Source organism: Metopolophium dirhodum, chromosome 2, assembly GCF_019925205.1.
Source record: "Metopolophium dirhodum isolate CAU chromosome 2, ASM1992520v1, whole genome shotgun sequence".
NCBI classification, from domain to species: Eukaryota; Metazoa; Arthropoda; class Insecta; order Hemiptera; family Aphididae; genus Metopolophium; species Metopolophium dirhodum.
This window is the reverse complement of record NC_083561.1, coordinates 36,766,928-36,773,871: the sequence shown is the minus strand read 5'-3', so window position 1 is coordinate 36,773,871 and position 6,944 is coordinate 36,766,928.

Sequence of the window (6,944 nt, the reverse complement as noted above, 5' to 3'; positions counted from 1 at the left end):
CAAATGAAGTAGAATTAAAATAGCTTTTATGTTCGATTGCACAATGCATCAAATTTACGAGAAAATTAATATTGCATTTTCACTGTTTAAAAATGTTCACTAGAGTGCATAATTCATTTATCGATGTATTTATAATATTATTACGAAAGCAAATAATTGTGATCTTAAATGATGAAGAAAAATGGGAAAACAAATACCATGCGTTCATATAATTCCACGAAGCGAGGCACCATTAACTTATTAAAGGCGGAAAAAAATACATTCGAACATAATATTATTGTTACAACGCAAACACAGTATGTTTAAACACACGCGCAAATGTATACACATCATCGTAAATATTACCTACGCACTGTGTAAAAAAGAGAAAAGAAAAATAATAAATGTTTTAACAGTTAGTAGGTACCTTTGTTTTATAGGTAGGTATACGTCGTAATAATATATACACCATGCGCATATAATGTTGGATATACTCTTTGTTCATAATATACATATATGATAATATGTACATAGATATCATATTATTGTGTACTGTAAACAGGGTGGAGGGGGGGCCGCGATTTACCATTTTTCCTTGTTCGAGTTAAATGCGAAAACGGGAAGACACACGGCAGACACGCTGTCTGTGTATCTATGTATAATATTATGATATTATTATTATGTTTGTACATAAATTTGGATGTTTTACTACACAATATGTTTCCGAATATTTACCACCATTAGTGCGCTCTACGGGGACCTCTTGGAACTTTGGCTGCAAACTTCTATCGGTTTTACTCTCCGCAATTGACTGCTTATATATTATGGACTTGCCGCTATGGAAATCTCGGGAAAACTGCTGCTGCGGGCTAGCGGCACCTCGGGTCAGCCATGCACATGTATCCAAATCAAACACATTTGTTAGAGCAATTTCAGAGTTGTTACTTATTGAACTTTTTTGACTAAGGAAAACGACCCATGATATTATGTTAGTATACGAGGCCTATAATAATGATGATTTCAAAATCACAAGTTATCATAATACTATATGTAGGTATAATATATTTTAATATTTGTAAAAAAAAAAAAGTTTTTTATAATGCGAAGGACGTATGGTTACTATTATCACTTAGTCTATAAAATATAATATTTTATGAATCACCATCGCCCCCATAACATCTAGGTATACCTATAATGTGGTTATTTTCAGTTCATTCAGTTTAATAATTTAGAAACTATATGCTTGTCAACATTTTGATTTAGATATATTATTATTTCAAAAATTTCAACTAAACTAAAATTAACTTAAAGAAATAACTGCTTGAAAGTTCACAGTATAAAACGGGTTCACATTGAAAAAAATAAGTAGTAAAGTTTATATATTATTGTCAAAATATTCCGCCAAATATTATTAAATCCAGATATATGAAAATATGTACTGCGAATACCTAGTTATAAATTATAATTCGGAATTCCAAAAAAAAGAATTTGAACAAGTGCACACCTAATTTTATTACAGGATACAGCGTGGGTGAGCAAAGAGCTATTAGCATACTTGGTAACACATATTGTATAATATATAAATAAAACGACATCTGTAATTATTAGTCAGGTTTTCGAATCAGATTGGTGCATTCACTCTACTTGGACCATTAGCGAATACAATTATTATAAAAACGCATATAATATTTGTTCGCGTAACAAATGTTTCGAATATTTATTTTTCAAAGTCATTAATTTACATTATTCTGAGAGAATTCTATAGAATCTACTCGAAATAGTAACATTAATGGAATAATAATAATATGTTTCTCTCGTATTTTATTATTACATTTTTCCATCTTGTACGAGAAAATAAACTCGATATAATAATTATTTTTTAAATTTTAATGAATTTATAAGATTGTTATTTGATCATTAAACAGTTTACGTTTTTCCCATTAATTCAGTTACCATCATTGTCAACTAATAAATTATAAGGAAAAAATTAACTCAAGAGTTATTACAATATTTCTCAGTGAAGTCAAATTAATTTATAATTTTACTGCAACGATGCATTTTTAGTTTCAGTTATCACTTGTCATAAATTTCAAGTTGGTGTAATGTGTCTTGATGGGATGTCAACTTACACGCAGTGACCCGTTGCCTAACAAGACTTGGAAAAATATAAAGACAAAATATGATTAAACAATACGTATTTTGAAGTTAATGATCGTGTACATTGTACAATAAACAAATAATAGTGGGTTTCTTTGTGCATGAAAGAATTTAAAAATATGAAATACTGACATTAAGATGGAGAAGAAGGGATGTTATCTTAATATTGGTAAACATTGATAACTAATTGTTTGTTAACAACAATTTCAGGGTGCATCCAATCGAGTCCGGACTGAGAAAATCAGATGCTGATAATAGATGTTTGCCACAAATGAGAGTTTGTTTTGACGTCGCATATCCTGATATGCTATTATATAGTGACATTTGAAGGGTTTGCTTATAATATTGGATATGAAAATAATAATTTATAGTATGTTATTGGTGATTATTATACCTTAATGCAGAGGTATTCAAACTGTCCATCGCGGGTCCCAGGGGCGTTGCGAGAGGTATCGAAGGGAGTCGGGTCAAAGCACTGGAAACCAAAATTAATATAGGTCAAGTATAATTAATATAAATATTATTTATAACCATTAAAGAGATTATGGAAACAATAATGAAACACATTGCCGAACTATTTAAAGTAATATTTCTAGTACTAAAGTCAGTGTTATTACCACACATATTGGCTATAATATTGTATCCGTATTGTATCAATTTTTTCATAATAATTTGGGAGACGTAAAATATTGTGAGCACACAAAGGCGCCGAGGGATGAAAAAGTTTGAATACCTCTGCCTTAAGGTATTCATACAATCTGACAAACAATAAAACATACTATAAGTTATACGAAAACGAGTAGATATGCGTATTTTTTTTTACATCGTAAGATGGTATGGTATCTGAAGTAAAAATATGGTGTTAGTAGAAGCAGGGACCATGAATTCCATGTCGTGCCTCGAATAATAACAATTACTACTTGAAAAGCTCTATGTTTTTAGCGAAAGATTGTAATTCGTGGAATTAAACTAAATTCCTTATAGAATTTATCGTTTTGTTTTTTTTTTATTATTAAAAATACTTAATGTAATTTATCGTAAAAACATCCCTTTGTGTATTATTTATAGTTTGTTTTTATTTGGTTTTAGTAATTTATCAATTTTATGGAACGCTCGCTTTGAATAAAGTAAACTATTACTACTCGAATTACATGAATTATATTTATTTTCATCAGACATTATAATTGTTGTTGTATTTTGTTAACGTTATTTATTATAAATAATTTTATAAGCAATTTTACATTTATTTAATATACAGTGCCACAATTGCTGTGGTGCAAAATTGTGCAACGAAATGTAAAACAATGACATTTTGAAAATCAGTTGGGTTAGTTTTATTTTGTGCGCAGGTGTTGTGTACTCTATAGGGCGAGTAGGCGTTAGATTATCTTTTAAATAGGTATAGGATATTTTATCGGTAGTTAAAAATGTATATAATTACAAAATTAATATCATAAATAATAAATGTTACCAACGAGCTGATAATATTATAGTTAACACCTAATTAGGTTATGTGTGGTATCCAATGACCTAGCAGGGGGTCGCGCTAAGTATGAAAATAAAAGGGCACCTTAAAATGCACACATAATAGGAAAACGAACGCGAATACGGCCGAACTATAATATTACTAGAAACAAGACGATTCACGGAAAAGATTTCTTGAGAAAGCATAGCAAATCTGTAGTTAGGTGGTTGTATTTTAAGACGGTCATTGTTTAACTGGAAATTGTACGTAGAAGTGCATGCGGTATTTTTAAAATCATTTTGAACAATACCAACATAACCATGGCCAATTATTGTTAAGAATTTTCGACATTTTATTGGATAATATTTCCCGCGGCCCACATTACAACTGGACCACCCGAAACGACGATCGGCGAACGACACCCACCACACAATAATAATATGATAGTGTTACCCGTGATAAAACAACACGATGACATCGAACCGAATACCGTCGTAGTTTGCGCAGTTATAATTGTATCCGATGTCCGCCTCATAATGCACTATATTATGTACTGATCGTGACAATGAAAAGCAGCGAACCAGATACAGCTTTATTTTAAGATTTGCGGAGTAAGGGGTGAAGTTATCATAAAGTCACCGTGATACCGTGGTTTTTTTTTTATCATGGTGTTACCGATATCTTACGCGCGTGTCGCCATAGATATTATATATTCTGTAAAATCTATGATGTCGCCACGGTGTTCGCCCCTCCCCGTCGTTACACATTCACTGTCAATCACGATATCATGTTATTATTAAAATGTAAAAACCACGTATTTCTTGTCGTGTACTCGACTGTAATAACTATAGTAAGTTTACGTTAATTTTTAAAAAAAAAAGACATTAATTAATAATATTCTGTCTTAAAGGACGTTATTACTTATTTTCAGTCAAGTAACAATGATTTACAAATAATAAGGTATCTGCAAAAAATGAGTGATATTCAAACAAAAACACTCCGTCAAACTCCGTGTAAACAAAACGCTAAGTATAAAAAAAAAAACTGCTCTAAAAGTTGTGATTTAATTTTATAGCTAAACCTTTGAAATATAGATATCATTTATGTTAAAATAGTCTGTTAAATAATTGATCTTAGCTTGGCGACTTAAGTTAAACATTTTAAAATACTATGACAGAATCTGTACTTAATAATATAGTCAAATTTCATTGAAATAGGTATAGTGTACCACTATAACCAAGTGTTTTTAAGCCGCCAAGCTAAGTTAAATTATTTAGCAAACTATTTTAACATAAATGATACATATCTATAGTTCAAAGACTTAGCTATAAAATTAAATCACAACTTTTAGAGCCTTTTTTTTTTATACTTGGTGTTTTTTTTTTTTTACCGGAGTTTGGTGGAGTGTTTTTGTTGGGTTTGTTTTTACTGCTAGAGAACCGATTTTTTTCGGTGAAATTTAGATTTATCACTGTACCCTCATTAAAAAATGTAATTTTATTTCTACGTCATATCGTTAAGTAGGTGTTAGGTATAAGGAGTCACTGGCATCATTTGAGTGACCAATTGTACGTTATTTAAATATAACGCTTAAAATAATATAGTTTATATAGAACGCATACGCTTTAAACAGTTAACCATAGAAATATTGTGGACGAGATAAATTGGCACGTATGCGTACATCGCATATTGTATTAAGTACATTGGTAATTACTAATTAGTATATATTATATTATAATTATTGTTCACTCCCAATTGCAGATTGCCAAATTTTGATTAGTTTTTTCGATTCTCTCAATAAATATTGAATGACTGTTGGAATTCACGAAACAAGACATTACTTTTTTGACAGTTCACGATGAATTTGTCGGTACAATACAATCAGTCCAGATTGTTAAAAAAAAATGTTTGATTTTTTACGATAAATTTTAATACTCGTGACATTATTTAGAACGCTACATCTTTCAAATAATTAATAATTATTCGATTTAATTTTGAAAATTAAAATTTAGAGATTATTAATTATAGGTACACCTGTAGGCTGTTTTGTATAAAGTTATTGTTATTGTATATTTGTATGTTCAAAAATTGGAAACTTTTTTAGTGCAAACAATGTAACCCGTGAAATTAAAAAATAACTGTTGCATATAAATTATTATTGTGTTATGGAATAAGGTAAATATTAAACACAATATAATATTATATATACCTATTAATCACCAAAGTTTACATTGGAAAGGCCAATATAGTTTCTAATGTTTTATTTGAAATATAACTGTTGATTGGTTATTAAATTTTTGGCATAAAATAAAATATATAATCTGCAGATTCGTAGATCGTTTAAACGACCGGTCATTCCTATTTCGAAGAACGTATAATATATTAATATATAGTTTTATAATCGAGGTTCAGATTTATGTATTTAATTCCCAAAAATAAATTATTGAGATGCATTAAAAAATATTCTAAATCGCTTAAACACGTATTGAAAGATGCAAAATATGTAAACAGTAAGTTTTATAATGATTAAAAAATATAAAATGTATCAAAACGAATAAAAAATGAAAATCAATGGAAAATCAACCACAGATTAAAGATACTAATTCAAACACACACTTAAATTCTATTATATTTTGTGAGAAAAAAACAAAATATCACTCATCAGAGACACTTTTGTCAGGGAAAAGCGATGAAAAAATGATAATAAAAATAATATATTCGTATGTACCCTAACGGATTAAGGACATAAGGTGTGTACTTAAACAGAAGTGCTAATATCAATGTTTTGACATACAAATGTATCGTTTGATTTGATGATTATTTTGTACCATTCAATTAGAGTTCGTACAATATAACTATATTATTATGGAAAATAGCAAAATATACAGAAAAAATATCCAATACAAAACTAAAGCTTATTTTTTTTTTAGAATGTCTTGATACGTAGTTTAGAAAAATGTAGGAAATTGTAGGTAATTGATAAATCATAATATTTGTTTACATTACAATCTGAATCATATTTGATTAGCCATATTTGTAGTAACATAATGAAAACCGTCAAAGTGATTTTAATAATATGGATCGATGTGTACACAACATGTAATGGCAGAATACTATCGTAAGCTGCCTGTTGCACGACCACTACAGTTTAAAATATATAATAGGTTACCTACCTATGGTATGGTATCATTTTACGGTTTTACTCGTCATTATGACAAATATTTTGTAACGTTCAACCAACCATGGCAACACGTTTGCGAAATCGCGTTTGTTCGATCAGAAATATAACGTGAAATATTATAAAAATATATTAATATTATGTTAGAGTTGTGGTTCTTATTGT